The 17,500-nt window shown below is 46.0% G+C and overlaps 1 protein-coding gene across 4 annotated transcripts in view; it reads left to right on the top strand.

The window, feature by feature from the left end:
- Window positions 1-17,192: 17,192 nt before the first annotated feature.
- Window positions 17,193-17,500, top strand: part of epb41a (erythrocyte membrane protein band 4.1a) — a 41,362-nt gene continuing 41,054 nt past the window's right edge. For 2 of the 4 annotated variants that reach the window (XM_053231458.1, XM_053231460.1), the window contains exon 1: window positions 17,193-17,366. The gene's annotated coding sequence lies outside the window, so the exon portion shown is untranslated. Of the gene's footprint in view, window positions 17,367-17,415 lie in introns of those variants that run through there. The other 2 variants (XM_053231461.1, XM_053231459.1) reach the window with 2 other exon arrangements.

Raw genomic sequence — 17,500 nt, 5'->3', positions numbered from 1 at the left:
CAGAGCAGCCCGGCTATAGAGAGAGGCAGATACACACAGAGCAGCCCGGCTATAGAGAGAGACAGATACACACAGAGCAGCCACAGCCCAGCTATAGAGAGAGGCAGATACACACAGAGCAGCCACAGCCCGGCTATAGAGAGAGACAGATACACACAGAGCAGCCCGGCTATAGAGAGAGGCAGATACACACAGAGCAGCCCGGCTATAGAGAGAGGCAGATACACACAGAGCAGCCCGGCTATAGAGAGAGGCAGATACACACAGAGCAGCCCGGCTATAGAGAGAGAGGCAGATACACACAGAGCAGCCACAGCCCGGCTATAGAGAGAGACAGATACGCACAGAGCAGCCACGGCCCGGCTATAGAGAGAGACAGATACACACAGAGCAGCCACAGCTATAGAGAGAGACAGATACACACAGAGCAGCCCGGCTATAGAGAGAGGCAGATACACACAGAGCAGCCCGGCTATAGAGAGAGACAGATACACACAGAGCAGCCCGGCTATAGAGAGAGACAGATACACACAGAGCAGCCCGGCTATAGAGAGAGGCAGATACACACAGAGCAGCCCGGCTATAGAGAGAGAGGCAGATACACACAGAGCAGCCACAGCCCGGCTATAGAGAGAGACAGATACACACAGAGCAGCCACGGCCCGGCTATAGAGAGAGACAGATACACACAGAGCAGCCCGGCTATAGAGAGAGACAGATACACACAGAGCAGCCCGGCTATAGAGAGAGACAGATACACACAGAGCAGCCACGGCCCGGCTATAGAGAGAGACAGATACACACAGAGCAGCCACAGCTATAGAGAGAGGCAGATACACACCGAGCAGCCCGGCTATAGAGAGAGACAGATACACACAGAGCAGCCCGGCTATAGAGAGAGACAGATACACACAGAGCAGCCCGGCTATAGAGAGAGACAGATACACACAGAGCAGCCCGGCTATAGAGAGAGAGGCAGATACACACAGAGCAGCCACAGCCCTGCTATAGAGAGAGACAGATACACACAGAGCAGCCACGGCCCGGCTATAGAGAGAGACAGATACACACAGAGCAGCCACAGCTATAGAGAGAGACAGATACACACAGAGCAGCCACAGCTATAGAGAGAGACAGATACACACAGAGCAGCCTGGCTATAGAGAGAGACAGATACACACAGAGCAGCCACAGCCCGGCTATAGAGAGAGGCAGATACACACAGAGCAGCCACAGCCCGGCTATAGAGAGAGGCAGATACACACAGAGCAGCCCGGCTATAGAGAGAGGCAGATACACACAGAGCAGCCCGGCTATAGAGAGAGGCAGATACACACAGAGCAGCCCGGCTATAGAGAGAGACAGATACACACAGAGCAGCCCGGCTATAGAGAGAGACAGATACACACAGAGCAGCCCGGCTATAGAGAGAGACAGATACACACAGAGCAGCCACGGCCCGGCTATAGAGAGAGACAGATACACACAGAGCAGCCACAGCTATAGAGAGAGGCAGATACACACAGAGCAGCCCGGCTATAGAGAGAGACAGATACACACAGAGCAGCCCGGCTATAGAGAGAGACAGATACACACAGAGCAGCCACAGCCCGGCTATAGAGAGAGGCAGATACACACAGAGCAGCCCGGCTATAGAGAGAGAGGCAGATACACACAGAGCAGCCACAGCCCGGCTATAGAGAGAGACAGATACGCACAGAGCAGCCCGGCTATAGAGAGAGGCAGATACACACAGAGCAGCCCGGCTATAGAGAGAGGCAGATACACACAGAGCAGCCCGGCTATAGAGAGAGACAGATACACACAGAGCAGCCCGGCTATAGAGAGAGGCAGATACACACAGAGCAGCCCGGCTATAGAGAGAGGCAGATACACACAGAGCAGCCCGGCTATAGAGAGAGGCAGATACACACAGAGCAGCCCGGCTATAGAGAGAGACAGATACACACAGAGCAGCCCGGCTATAGAGAGAGGCAGATACACACAGAGCAGCCCGGCTATAGAGAGAGAGGCAGATACACACAGAGCAGCCACAGCCCGGCTATAGAGAGAGACAGATACGCACAGAGCAGCCACGGCCCGGCTATAGAGAGAGACAGATACACACAGAGCAGCCACAGCTATAGAGAGAGACAGATACACACAGAGCAGCCCGGCTATAGAGAGAGGCAGATACACACAGAGCAGCCCGGCTATAGAGAGAGACAGATACACACAGAGCAGCCCGGCTATAGAGAGAGACAGATACACACAGAGCAGCCCGGCTATAGAGAGAGGCAGATACACACAGAGCAGCCCGGCTATAGAGAGAGAGGCAGATACACACAGAGCAGCCACAGCCCGGCTATAGAGAGAGACAGATACACACAGAGCAGCCACGGCCCGGCTATAGAGAGAGACAGATACACACAGAGCAGCCCGGCTATAGAGAGAGACAGATACACACAGAGCAGCCCGGCTATAGAGAGAGACAGATACACACAGAGCAGCCACGGCCCGGCTATAGAGAGAGACAGATACACACAGAGCAGCCACAGCTATAGAGAGAGGCAGATACACACCGAGCAGCCCGGCTATAGAGAGAGACAGATACACACAGAGCAGCCCGGCTATAGAGAGAGACAGATACACACAGAGCAGCCCGGCTATAGAGAGAGACAGATACACACAGAGCAGCCCGGCTATAGAGAGAGAGGCAGATACACACAGAGCAGCCACAGCCCTGCTATAGAGAGAGACAGATACACACAGAGCAGCCACGGCCCGGCTATAGAGAGAGACAGATACACACAGAGCAGCCACAGCTATAGAGAGAGACAGATACACACAGAGCAGCCACAGCTATAGAGAGAGACAGATACACACAGAGCAGCCTGGCTATAGAGAGAGACAGATACACACAGAGCAGCCACAGCCCGGCTATAGAGAGAGGCAGATACACACAGAGCAGCCACAGCCCGGCTATAGAGAGAGGCAGATACACACAGAGCAGCCCGGCTATAGAGAGAGGCAGATACACACAGAGCAGCCCGGCTATAGAGAGAGGCAGATACACACAGAGCAGCCCGGCTATAGAGAGAGACAGATACACACAGAGCAGCCCGGCTATAGAGAGAGACAGATACACACAGAGCAGCCCGGCTATAGAGAGAGACAGATACACACAGAGCAGCCACGGCCCGGCTATAGAGAGAGACAGATACACACAGAGCAGCCACAGCTATAGAGAGAGGCAGATACACACAGAGCAGCCCGGCTATAGAGAGAGACAGATACACACAGAGCAGCCCGGCTATAGAGAGAGACAGATACACACAGAGCAGCCCGGCTATAGAGAGAGGCAGATACACACAGAGCAGCCCGGCTATAGAGAGAGACAGATACACACAGAGCAGCCACAGCCCGGCTATAGAGAGAGACAGATACACACAGAGCAGCCCGGCTATAGAGAGAGGCAGATACACACAGAGCAGCCCGGCTATAGAGAGAGGCAGATACACACAGAGCAGCCTGGCTATAGAGAGAGGCAGATACACACAGAGCAGCCCGGCTATAGAGAGAGGCAGATACACACAGAGCAGCCACAGCCCGGCTATAGAGAGAGGCAGATACACACAGAGCAGCCCGGCTATAGAGAGAGGCAGATACACACAGAGCAGCCCGGCTATAGAGAGAGGCAGATACACACAGAGCAGCCTGGCTATAGAGAGAGGCAGATACACACAGAGCAGCCACAGCCCGGATACACACAGAGCAGCCCGGCTATAGAGAGAGACAGATACACACAGAGCAGCCCGTCTATAGAGAGAGACAGATACACACAGAGCAGCCCGGCTATAGAGAGAGACAGATACACACAGAGCAGCCACGGCCCGGCTATAGAGAGAGACAGATACACACAGAGAAGCCCGGCTATAGAGAGAGACAGATACACACAGAGCAGCCCGGCTATAGAGAGAGACAGATACACATAGAACAGCCCAGCTATAGAGAGAGACAGATACACACAGAGCAGCCCGGCTATAGAGAGAGGCAGATACACACAGAGCAGCCCGGCTATAGAGAGAGGCAGATACACACAGAGCAGCCCGGCTATAGAGAGAGGCAGATACACACAGAGCAGCCACAGCCCAGCTATAGAGAGAGGCAGATACACACAGAGCAGCCACAGCCCGGCTATAGAGAGAGACAGATACACACAGAGCAGCCCGGCTATAGAGAGAGGCAGATACACACAGAGCAGCCACAGCCCGGCTATAGAGAGAGACAGATACACACAGAGCAGCCCGGCTATAGAGAGAGACAGATACACACAGAGCAGCCCGGCTATAGAGAGAGGCAGATACACACAGAGCAGCCCGGCTATAGAGAGAGGCAGATACACACAGAGCAGCCACAGCCCGGCTATAGAGAGAGGCAGATACACACAGAGCAGCCCGGCTATAGAGAGAGGCAGATACACACAGAGCAGCCCGGCTATAGAGAGAGGCAGATACACACAGAGCAGCCTGGCTATAGAGAGAGGCAGATACACACAGAGCAGCCTGGCTATAGAGAGAGGCAGATACACACAGAGCAGCCACAGCCCGGATACACACAGAGCAGCCCGGCTATAGAGAGAGACAGATACACACAGAGCAGCCCGGCTATAGAGAGAGACAGATACACACAGAGCAGCCCGGCTATAGAGAGAGACAGATACACACAGAGCAGCCACGGCCCGGCTATAGAGAGAGACAGATACACACAGAGCAGCCACAGCTATAGAGAGAGGCAGATACACACAGAGCAGCCCGGCTATAGAGAGAGACAGATACACACAGAGCAGCCCGGCTATAGAGAGAGACAGATACACACAGAGCAGCCCGGCTATAGAGAGAGACAGATACACACAGATCAGCCACAGCCCGGCTATGGAGAGAGGCAGATACACACAGAGCAGCCACAGCTATAGAGAGAGGCAGATACACACAGAGCAGCCCGGCTATAGAGAGAGGCAGATACACACAGAGCAGCCCGGCTATAGAGAGAGGCAGATACACACAGAGCAGCCCGGCTATAGAGAGAGGCAGATACACACAGAGCAGCCCGGCTATAGAGAGAGGCAGATACACACAGAGCAGCCCGGCTATAGAGAGAGACAGATACACACAGAGCAGCCACAGCCCGGCTATAGAGAGAGGCAGATACACACAGAGCAGCCCGGCTATAGAGAGAGGCAGATACACACAGAGCAGCCCGGCTATAGAGAGAGGCAGATACACACAGAGCAGCCCGGCTATAGAGAGAGGCAGATACACACAGAGCAGCCACAGCCCGGCTATAGAGAGAGGCAGATACACACAGAGCAGCCCGGCTATAGAGAGAGACAGATACACACAGAGCAGCCACAGCCCGGCTATAGAGAGAGGCAGATACACACAGAGCAGCCACAGCCCGGCTATAGAGAGAGGCAGATACACACAGAGCAGCCCGGCTATAGAGAGAGGCAGATACACACAGAGCAGCCCGGCTATAGAGAGAGGCAGATACACACAGAGCAGCCTGGCTATAGAGAGAGGCAGATACACACAGAGCAGCCACAGCCCGGATACACACAGAGCAGCCCGGCTATAGAGAGAGACAGATACACACAGAGCAGCCCGGCTATAGAGAGAGGCAGATACACACAGAGCAGCCACAGCTATAGAGAGAGGCAGATACACACAGAGCAGCCCGGCTATAGAGAGAGGCAGATACACACAGAGAAGCCCGGCTATAGAGAGAGGCAGATACACACAGAGCAGCCCGGCTATAGAGAGAGGCAGATACACACAGAGCAGCCCGGATATAGAGAGAGGCAGATACACACAGAGCAGCCCGGCTATAGAGAGAGACAGATACACACAGAGCAGCCCGGATATAGAGAGAGGCAGATACACACAGAGCAGCCCGGATATAGAGAGAGGCAGATACACACAGAGCAGCCCGGCTATAGAGAGAGGCAGATACACACAGAGCAGCCCGGCTATAGAGAGAGACAGATACACACAGAGCAGCCACAGCCCGGCTATAGAGAGAGGCAGATACACACAGAGCAGCCCGGCTATAGAGAGAGGCAGATACACACAGAGCAGCCCGGCTATAGAGAGAGGCAGATACACACAGAGCAGCCACAGCCCGGCTATAGAGAGAGGCAGATACACACAAAGCAGCCCGGCTATAGAGAGAGGCAGATACACACAGAGCAGCCCAGCTATAGAGAGAGGCAGATACACACAGAGCAGCCCAGCTATAGAGAGAGGCAGATACACACAGAGCAGCCCGGATATAGAGAGAGGCAGATACACACAGAGCAGCCACAGCCCGGCTATAGAGAGAGGCAGATACACACAGAGCAGCCCGGCTATAGAGAGAGGCAGATACACACAGAGCAGCCACAGCCCGGCTATAGAGAGAGGCAGATACACACAGAGCAGCCCGGCTATAGAGAGAGGCAGATACACACAGAGCAGCCCGGCTATAGAGAGAGGCAGATACACACAGAGCAGCCCGGCTATAGAGAGAGGCAGATACACACAGAGCAGCCCAGCTATAGAGAGAGGCAGATACACACAGAGCAGCCCGGATATAGAGAGAGGCAGATACACACAGAGCAGCCCGGCTATAGAGAGAGACAGATACACACAGAGCAGCCCGGATATAGAGAGAGGCAGATACACACAGAGCAGCCCGGCTATAGAGAGAGGCAGATACACACAGAGCAGCCCGGCTATAGAGAGAGGCAGATACACACAGAGCAGCCCGGCTATAGAGAGAGACAGATACACACAGAGCAGCCACAGCCCGGCTATAGAGAGAGGCAGATACACACAGAGCAGCCCGGCTATAGAGAGAGGCAGATACACACAGAGCAGCCCGGCTATAGAGAGAGGCAGATACACACAGAGCAGCCACAGCCCGGCTATAGAGAGAGGCAGATACACACAGAGCAGCCCGGCTATAGAGAGAGGCAGATACACACAGAGCAGCCACAGCCCGGCTATAGAGAGAGGCAGATACACACAGAGCAGCCCGGCTATAGAGAGAGACAGATACACACAGAGCAGCCCGGCTATAGAGAGAGGCAGATACACACAGAGCAGCCTGGCTATAGAGAGAGGCAGATACACACAGAACAGCCCGGCTATAGAGAGAGGCAGATACACACAGAGCAGCCACAGCCCGGCTATAGAGAGAGGCAGATACACACAGAGCAGCCCGGCTATAGAGAGAGGCAGATACACACAGAGCAGCCACAGCCCGGCTATAGAGAGAGGCAGATACACACAGAGCAGCCCGGCTATAGAGAGAGGCAGATACACACAGAGCAGCCTGGCTATAGAGAGAGACAGATACACACAGAGCAGCCACAGCCCGGCTATAGAGAGAGGCAGATACACACAGAGCAGCCCGGCTATAGAGAGAGACAGATACACACAGAGCAGCCCGGCTATAGAGAGAGGCAGATACACACAGAGCAGCCCGGCTATAGAGAGAGGCAGATACACACAGAGCAGCCCGGCTATAGAGAGAGGCAGATACACACAGAGCAGCCACAGCCCGGCTATAGAGAGAGGCAGATACACACAGAGCAGCCCGGCTATAGAGAGAGACAGATACACACAGAGCAGCCCGGCTATAGAGAGAGGCAGATACACACAGAGCAGCCACAGCCCGGCTATAGAGAGAGGCAGATACACACAGAGCAGCCCGGCTATAGAGAGAGACAGATACACACAGAGCAGCCCGGCTATAGAGAGAGGCAGATACACACAGAGCAGCCACGGCCCGGCTATAGAGAGAGGCAGATACACACAGAGCAGCCACGGCCCGGCTATAGAGAGAGGCAGATACACACAGAGCAGCCCGGCTATAGAGAGAGGCAGATACACACAGAGCAGCCACAGCCCGGCTATAGAGAGAGGCAGATACACACAGAGCAGCCCGGCTATAGAGAGAGGCAGATACACACAGAGCAGCCACAGCTATAGAGAGAGGCAGATACACACAGAGCAGCCCGGCTATAGAGAGAGGCAGATACACACAGAGCAGCCCGGCTATAGAGAGAGGCAGATACACACAGAGAAGCCCGGCTATAGAGAGAGGCAGATACACACAGAGCAGCCCGGATATAGAGAGAGGCAGATACACACAGAGCAGCCCGGCTATAGAGAGAGGCAGATACACACAGAGCAGCCCACCTATAGAGAGAGGCAGATACACACAGAGCAGCCCGGATATAGAGAGAGGCAGATACACACAGAGCAGCCCGGCTATAGAGAGAGACAGATACACACAGAGCAGCCCGGATATAGAGAGAGGCAGATACACACAGAGCAGCCCGGCTATAGAGAGAGGCAGATACACACAGAGCAGCCCGGCTATAGAGAGAGGCAGATACACACAGAGCAGCCAAATTCAAAAACTCTTCTATCCCAAATCTGAAACTATTTGTCCCGACTTCAAAAAGCTGGAGAATGACAGAATGAGCAACTTCAGTATTTGCTTGGAGAGAAAAAGAGACTGCATTTCACTAGCAGCATGCAACATCGATGCCTGCCACAAAAAGAGGGAAGAGTCGAGCAAACAGTGATGTGCTCATGAATTCATGAACTTTTCGCTTGTTCATCTTGTCATTTGTTCTCTGTTCAGGTTTAATTCTTTGCCCATATAAATGCTTTGGCAATGCATTGTATAATTTTTCATGCCAATAAAACTCATTCGAATTTGAATTTGAGAGAGGGAGAGAGAGGGGGAGAGAGAGAGAGAGAGAGAGTTGAGGGAATGACTGTTTATAGCTGATAGGGGAGAGCGGGGATAATTGATCATTGTAAATTGTAAAGTGATTTATTCTTCTGCATCTTGAGTGGATGCGCAAATTAAAAGTCTTAGCCATTACAGTCAACAGTGCTCCTGTATAGATGGTATAAAGATAGCAGATCAGATGCATGCTTATGTTTAAAAGAGAAGAATCAGGATCTTATTGCACTGCAGACATCACAGTAGTTGTTTTCAGAGGCTTCATGTTTATCAGTGAATCAAATTAAATCTGAAATAATGACTGTGCGTAACTGTACCATTTCCCAATTTAATGGATTTCAAATTAAAGACTGTTAGATATCTCAGAATATTCATCAGCAGGCCGTCTTTTTATTGTGACTGAGTTCAGGATTATTTTTGTAAGCAGATTCACAAAGATAAAATTATTTATGATTGAAGAGAAATTTGACTGTTCAGATATTACTATCAAAAGCAAAGGATGTATCTAGATTGGTTTATTTTACCTTATTTTTGCATTTTGACCCTAAAACATGCACATAGATTCTATAGATTCAACTATATTTAAGTTTATTTGGAAAAAATAAATGTATATAATGTGAAAATCAATGATTAGACCTTTTTCAACAATGTGGTGGATTAAAATTCCTAATTGCTTGCAGTTTTAAAAGTAACAGACTCCCCATGAAGCATGCAAATTTCCACAAACTGGAAATGCTCTGGAAGCAAGGAAAATGACTGAAGCATAACCTCACACCACACCCTTCTATTTTACTGAACAATCTGTATATATTTTATAAAGATCTATCTATTTTTTAAAGACTGTTTTGATAATGGTTACAGATTCACTGCATGTATATGAATATAATGTAGTAAGTATCCTGGGAAGGGCCACACGGCCAAAAGGTTAAATGTTGTTTGTAAGAGTATATCTCCTGAATTCCTTCACCGTATTAAAGCCCGATGTGGATATTTGTCAGGAGAAAACTAAAGCTCAAAATGGAAGGAATCGACCTCCTTAGTAAGAGATGTGATAATGGATATATTAGAAAAGGTACTGACTGCTGATCAGAGCAGCATTGCGAGAGGAATTCTCAAATGCCAGATTTTCCTCAGTTACCTATGGATAAATAATTTGGATAATTACATATGAATAAATAATTTGTAACCAATAATAAGCTAAAAGAAATCTATGTCAGGATACTTCACAAGATTTACCTTTGCAATGCTTATCTACAGACATTTAATATTAATGTAAATTTGCAATTCAGATTCAGAACCAGAAACAACTGAACACCTTTTCAGTGTGGGAGATTTCCGTGTTTTGGTCTGGGAGATTTCCGTGTTTCAGAGTGGGAGAGTTCCATAGAAAAAAGAATCCTCACGTGATTAATTGTAAGCTGAGTGAACTGTCACTGAAAGCATTTCTGTTTTAATTAACTAGTGTTTAAATCCACAATTCTATCATTCACTGATTTCTGGATGTTTTAGATTTTCTTTTTTCTATTTTATTCACCCACACTGTGTTTATTGGAGGCCTGCTAGAAGGAAGAGAAAGTAAAGTGTGTGATCCTGCGGGATTAAACCGGCCAGTATAATTGTCCAGCATGGACAATTCCTCCCCAGACCACCAGAGAGCACCCTCACTCATTTTTTTAATTTCTTCTTTTGTTGTCTGCTCCATTTCCTTCCTTGATGGTGTTCACCTGTTTTGTGTTTCCCCAATTAGTTCCTTATTTAAGTTCTAACTCCTAACTCGTGGAACATTGTGTGTATAGTTGCTATGGTTGCTGGTATGGTATGGTACTGTTTTCTTTTCTTTGTCTTGCCTCGCCTCGCCTCGCCTCACCTCAGTCTAGTTTTTGTTCATTTTTGTCATTGTCTCTTATGTGTAGTTCTTTAAAATAAAAGATTCTGCACTTGCTTTCATTGCCTCTACAAAATTGTAACAACTACAGCCATTATTAAGTCTCACACTTTATATAATATTCATATTAATACATTGTCATGATTGTAGTTTTCTGTAAATAAATACTATAATGTGATCACACTGAGGTGTGGAGGAAACATGAAACCTGAAAATATTGCATTATTACCTTGAAAATATTGTTATGAGAAAAAGATCATGTTATTATGAGAACAGTTAACCTTGTTATGGGAAAAACATTTCGTTATTACAAGAAAAGATCTCATTATTGTGAGAAAAACACGTTATTATGCAGTGCTGTATTGTTCATAATAACCTACAACAGGACACTGGTGGAGTAAATCGCCTTGAGATTGATTAAGTCTGAATGAACTGTACAGGAGTAACAGATCTGACTGGAGGTGAGGGTTGGGGAGGCCATTGGGAGGTTCTTTAAGGGAGGCAGCTGTCACCCAGACTCACCCTAATGACGTTAATACGGTGGGTAATTGGGGTTTGACGATACACTCTCAATTACTGATTTCATGATTCACAATTCGATTCTCAGAATGTTTTAAACAATTTTGATGAACAATCACAGCTGAAAAGAGTCTTGTTTTATTTCTGAATCACAAACAATGAAAAACAATGTGCATTTTTATCTCTATAAATCTAAATAAGTCAAAAATTGCTACAAACAGAGGTTTATTCTTGTACACAAAATGTACTACAGGTTCACCATTTTTTAAAAAATAAATATATTCATAAACATATATTCATAAATTCTCCCAATGATTTGACTGAATAAACAGTCGGTGACTCGGGGAAGATGATCGACTGAAACATAATGAGCTGAGTAGCAGAGCCTGAAGCGTTGCTCATCATGCCTCGCTCTTGGGCACTGCAGATCACAGCAGCACGGGGCTAGTGTTGTCCGAAAACTACCGAAGAGCTCTTTTTAACTATTATAACGGGGTTGTGTAAACATATAACCTATAATGTGTATCGGTCATTGTGATCTGGGTCGGTCAGCATGCTCACTGAATTCACTGACACAGTAATGGTGTTCCATGCGTATACCTCCTCCCTATATTCACCTCTACGATCCCATCTACAGCTGCCATATGAAGCCGCAGCACCTCTGTGTGCACCTCTGATCTCCAAGGACTCTTTTATAGATATAGTGACCTGATTGCTAGGGATACCTGATTATTTTACTGAGTGATAGATGATTTCCTCTCTATTTTTGCTACTAACAGTTGCTCACCCACAGCCCATAGCTGAGGAATACTTCTCTTTACGACTCACAGTAGAGCAAAAAAAATATTCATCAATACATCAACAAGCCAGAGGGCCTTGACATGGGAGAAGGGAAAACCTACATACCTGCCTAATGTGGGAGGCCAGAAGGATGAGGAGATAGAAATGGAGGTGCAGAACATTGCATTTTCCAGGAGAGAGAAAGAGAGAGAGAGAGAGAGATAGAATACCAGACTAGACTTTGGAGCACAACTGAGTTTTAGAAGAGAAGCTCTAATGTAATGGTTATTCCTTGTATTTTGTTTAATTAAAAAAAAAATTTGGTTGATAAAGACCCCTAAATCCTAAGACCCGAAAAAGCAAGAACATATACAAATGTGCAAAGATCAATTTGACAAACAAAATGTGTAACAGAAATAAGTCTTTGCACCTTAAAAGAAAGCCTAGTTTCTTCATTTTTGGTTAAATTAGGTAACCGAGGATTTATGAAGTGAATGTAAAGTAACATGATACACTCTCTCGTTTACTGCGCAAGATAGCTGGTACCAATATTAAAGGTCTGTCAAGGTCTTCTTCTCTGAGAACAACTTACAGCACAAGAATTACGTTTAATTTTAATTTTTCTCAGTTTCCCTCTCATTGTTTTTTTTTTTTTTTTTTTTTGTGAATTGTTGATTAGTCTTGTGTCTTATAAATACTGTCTGTCTGTGGCTATGCATGCTGTTTAAGATGCTGATTCTATTAAATTTACCTCCAGGCACTCAGTCGATTGTTTGACTATTGACTTATGAGGCTTTTCACCAGACACAGTTGGGGGCGGAGCCAACAAAGAACAACCTACAACTCATTCATTTAACAAGTCTCTGATAAAGAAGGCTTTCTGGAAACACTCTCACAACAGGCTTGTCTGTAACGTACATCCTTCTTTAAATTGCACGTTTTTCACTAAGATTCAGCATAATTGTGAAATTAGGATTTTTATGATTCCGATATTTTGTTTTGTGGGAGGCAAAGGAGAGATGTCATCCTGTGTGGATCGTTGGTAAATCCAGCAAAAGATAGCAAAAAAGAGAAAAATATAAAATGGCATTTGAGATTAAATGAGTACTTTGAAGGTCAAAATAAAATGTAAGGAGTAAAAATTGTTTTTTGTCTCTTGTAAATTTACAGACGTTACAAGAAAAACAGGTTCAAAAATATCAAATCAAATCTTACAAAATTATTACTTAAGTACAGTAACAAAGTACAATTACTCAAGTAATAGTTAGTAAGTAAGTTAGTTCTGCTTCATCTTGTGAAGACAGTGGATATATCAATCAGATTATACCAAAAGTAAACCAAAAAAGAGACATTTAAGGAGCAAGGAATCACAAACCTCTTCTATTTAACTAGCGTATATATATTTATTTAGTTAGTTTAAAATTCTATTTGTCCTGTAGACAGTTACCACTTTATTTGTTGTGTTCACCCTAAACATTTATTGAACTTCTTTGCAGATTGAAATGAATAAACTATAAATTTTTTATTGTGATTTTTAAATGGTTAGTATGGGTGAAGGGTCCTCATGTCATTACACGCTCAGTAACTAATGTTCAGAGGCGGCCCTGGTGATGGGGAGAGAGCGGTAATTGGGGCCTCGTGGCCAGTTGGTGCTCGAGATGTCAGTGGGGACCTTGTAGAAAGGGGGAGGGGCTTTGGGGGAAAGAAGCTGCCGTAAATGATCTGTGAATGGAAATGAGGAGGCGAGGCTAAAGAGTGTGAGCACTTCTCTTCTGTTCTCCTGATCTCCTGGGACCATGCCTGTCTGGTTGCTCCTGTCATTTCGGCTTACCAGACGGTGCACCACCTGCTCCTTTCTTTAGTGCGCTGGAGGGACTTTCGGGGGGAAGTGCAGCAATGGCGCGAAAGCAGGAGAAAATATGTACAACAACTTAGGCTCATGAACAGCTAAGAACAGTTAAGGGGTCTGTGATTGTTTAGTTTATTACAGTGGAAGAAATCACAGCCCACAACTCTCAAATTATATTAATTATCAACTGAGTTCCTCTAGTAATCAATCATCTGTAAAATATATATGTGTATATATATATATTCAGTTCCATTAATATTTGGACATTGACAAAGTTATTGTTACCACAGTATATTGGAGCTGAAATATATATAATTATAATAATATATAATGAAATATAAATATGAGCTCAGTGCAGACCTTTAGCTTTTTAATTTGAGCGTATTTATATTCAAATTGGGTGAATATATGCAGTCCTTTCGAAGGGACCAAAAGTAATTGGACAACTGGCTGCTAGCTGTTCCACTGCCAGCTGTGTGTTATCTGTGTGTGTGTGTGTGTGTGTGTGTGTGTGTGTGTGTGTGTGTGTGTGTGTATATATATATATATATATATATATATATATATATATATATATATATATATATATATAAAAATATAAATAAAGTCTTAGGCACATGCAATGAAATGCTGTAGAGCAAAGATACTTTCAAAAATAATTAAATTTCTACATTTAAAAATCCTATAAAGAGCAGTAAACAGTAATAAATGAAACAAAAATCAATATTTAATGTGACGATCCTTCACTTTAAATAAATAAAGCAGTATCTGAGGTGCAGTGTGTGCAGTTTTATAAGGAAATGAGCTGGAAGTGTTACTGAGCATCTTGCAGAAGCAGCCACAGTTCTTCTGGAGACTTTGACTGTCGACTCGCTTCTTATTTCTGCAGCGAAACCCAGCAGCCTTCATTATGTTTTTATCTGAAAAGTGTCTCTTATGGAATCTGCTGCTTTCTTTACTGACATACAAACATTTTTCTGGAACGTTTCATTTTGTGCTGGAAAACTAATGTTTGGAATCTAAAATGTTTTTGTACCGAATCAATAATGTAGAAGTCAGAAAATAAACATCTATAACAAAGTTTGTACTAAAAAAAAATAGGGTGCCAAATACCTTTGCACAGTACTGTGTGTGTATGTTTTATATATATATATATATATATATATATATATATATATATATATATATATATATATATAATACAGATGATATTTCTGGTCCACTGATCTGATTAGCAGTGTTTCGAGAGCGCTGATATTTAGTAGAGCCGCACTGGGACATGTCACTGTATCACTCCACTTCTCTGTGTTCGCCACGTAAAATTCCAATTCTAGTAATAGTTCATTACACTGAAACCGTTACTACACACACTACGGGCTGTCAGTCAGTCTGAGCGTTGGCATGGCAACATGCAACGCTCTATCCAGCTGTGGGAACTATTTTTTCTGACAAATATTTGTGCATATTGTGCGTGAAATGTCAGCTATGCGATATTAATTTCTTGTTTGTGGAAGTGTTGTATAAAAGTAATATCACACTCGCAGTCATGCTGCTGTACTGACTATCAGCACGGCTGTGGTTCTCCCTCAGGCCTGGCTCATGTTCCTGTGATATTCTTTAAATACGTCTGAATGGTCTGAAAGAAATTCATAAATGAAAAACTACATGGCTACAATAAATAGCCAAACACAGTCGTACACATTGCAATGATAATATTTGAATAGATGTTTCATAAAATACTGAGGGGGTCCATGAATTTTCAATTTCAATAATATTTGAGCAAAGTACACAGGTTTGCTAAGAGGGTCCGTGAAATAAAAAAAAAAAGTTCATCCCTAAGCTACCTTCATCTGAATGAGAGGGGCAGCTGAACCCTCTCAGCTTTTCAGCTGTAGACTACCGCAATCTGCTCAGGGTTTTTTGTCTATCTGACCAAACAAAGCGTGATCGTTATAAAGTGTAGTAAGCTACAGAAATATGAGTCTTTTAAATACCAGGACAATAATGCGCTGTCTCTGGTGCTAGTCACCATAACTGATGAAAAGAGATTATTGTTAGAGGTGTGTTAATAATGTGGCTAAAATGGATTGTGTTGTGTTTTATGTGGTTCCTGCCTTGTTGCATGTGGTGTATAGAATTCAGTGGATTTGCTTTGATAATGATAACGTAAGTGAGTTATAAAACACAACAGGTTGCACTGTAATAGGAAAATATTACTGATGTTCCTGACGTACCTTTACCACCCTGAAGTGGATCATTTGTCTATAACAGCACATCCCCAACTGTTTTATTCCCCTTATACCACAGCAATGAGCGCAATTGTTAATGTTTTAATTTTTCATCTGTGACACGGTGATGTGGCAGGTGGCGCTGTTGCCTCACAGCTCCAGAGTCCCTGGTTCCATCCTGAGCTCGGGGTTCTGTCAGTGTGCATGTTCTCTGTATGTCCACGTGGCTTTTCTCCGGGTTCTTCCCACCTCCCAGAACCATTCCTGTAGGTGGATTGGCTAAATTGCCCCTAGGCACGAATAAGTGTGTGTGTGTGTGCGCGCGCGCGTGTGTGCGTGTGTGTGTGCGCGCGCGTGTGTGTGTGCGTGTGTGTGTGTGCGCGCGTGTGTGTGCGTGTGTGTATGTGTGCGTGTGTGTGTGTGTGTGTGGTGCCAGGCGATGGACTGGTGTAAAATCCAGCGTGTACCTCCTCCTCATGCCCAGGGTTTCCAGGACAGACTCCAGACCCACCTCGACTCTGACCAGAATAAAGTTGTTACTGTGAGTGAGTAATTAATTTTTAACCATTTATAGTTGCATGTAATGTTGAGGAATGTCAGTGAGACGAGTGAGTTCCTGTTGTCACTTACGTTATAGCAGCTATAAACACTCGTTCCCTCACCAGCCTCTCTTTATTCTCTCTCTTCACGTTAATAAACCAAACAAACTGAGCTTGTCGTGTTACAGAGAAACCGCAAAGAAGCGTAAACTCCTCTGTCCTGAAGATGTCGGAAAACGTAAAGTTACAGCGTCACCTCTGACTTAAAAAGCGCTGACACTGGAGACTCCTTCCATAAAACACTTTTTTAATGTTTATGTGGAGCTGTACACGGCCCTGTGAATGAGCTGTTACCATAGAAACGATAAGGTATTAGAACGAGTGCATTAATATAAACCTGCACTATTGTCAGAGCTGCTGTTACAGAAAACTAATCAACACCTTCTGACCAATCAGAGCAGCACAGAGGCATCACAGGTAAAAGACCTTTCTGTGTGTCTTTGCTGAGGATGCTGCTGCAGGGAGAGCTCGGACTCTGATTGGATCGTTGCTGCTCCTGCTCGCCCTCCATTGGTTACTACTACTGAGTACAATACGTCATTGTCCACGTAGTGCCCTGTTTTTACTAGAACCAAAACACCGTGTGTGGAAAAGGGTTAAGATCGTTTTCCACCTGGCTCGCGCGTCTGAGGCTGAAACAGGAAGCTGGTTGATTCGGAGGTGTAGTGTGAGCTGCTGTTCCGCGTGGCTGAGGTAAAGGCGAGGTAAGTGCAGCCGTGCGCCAGGGCTCCGGCATTGTGTGATGGGATGATGGAAAGGAAGGGATTCTGTTGACATTTTTCCCTCGTTAGGCGCCATTTTCAGACACGGCGTTCAGCAGCTGCTGATCAGTTCGCTG

Source organism: Pangasianodon hypophthalmus, chromosome 29, assembly GCF_027358585.1.
Source record: "Pangasianodon hypophthalmus isolate fPanHyp1 chromosome 29, fPanHyp1.pri, whole genome shotgun sequence".
Taxonomy (NCBI): domain Eukaryota; kingdom Metazoa; phylum Chordata; class Actinopteri; order Siluriformes; family Pangasiidae; genus Pangasianodon; species Pangasianodon hypophthalmus.
The sequence above is the reverse complement of the archived record's forward strand: the minus strand, read 5'-3'. Positions and strand labels throughout refer to the sequence as shown.